Source organism: Merops nubicus, unplaced genomic scaffold (assembly GCF_000691845.1).
Source record: "Merops nubicus isolate BGI_N331 unplaced genomic scaffold, ASM69184v1 scaffold30341, whole genome shotgun sequence".
NCBI lineage: Eukaryota > Metazoa > Chordata > Aves > Coraciiformes > Meropidae > Merops > Merops nubicus.
The window spans coordinates 3,038-3,282 of NW_008590731.1; the positions used below are offsets into that span (position 1 = coordinate 3,038).

At 64.9% G+C, this 245-nt stretch overlaps 1 protein-coding gene across 1 annotated transcript in view; it reads right to left on the bottom strand.

Moving 5' to 3' along the window:
• The window catches only part of CNKSR1 (connector enhancer of kinase suppressor of Ras 1), a gene marked incomplete at both ends in the record, with an annotated part of 3,066 nt that overhangs the window by 2,517 nt on the left and 304 nt on the right, over positions 1–245 (bottom strand). The window lies entirely within an intron of this gene.

Sequence of the window (245 nt, forward strand, 5' to 3'; positions counted from 1 at the left end):
CCCCCCCAGCCTCTTAGGGCCCCCCAACTTGCCCACCTCACAGCGGTGAGCTTGGAAGAACCCACCCAGACACAGGCAATTTGCCTTCCAGCTCAGGCAGGACATGAAGCCCTCCCCGTGTCCCCCAGTGACATCCCCCCAGCACCCCCCTGGAGCTCAGTGCTCCTCTCCCACCAGCTCTCACCTCTGCAGGGTTGGGCTCTGCACCACCAGCCCACACAGCAGGGGCCAACGTGAGGACAAGC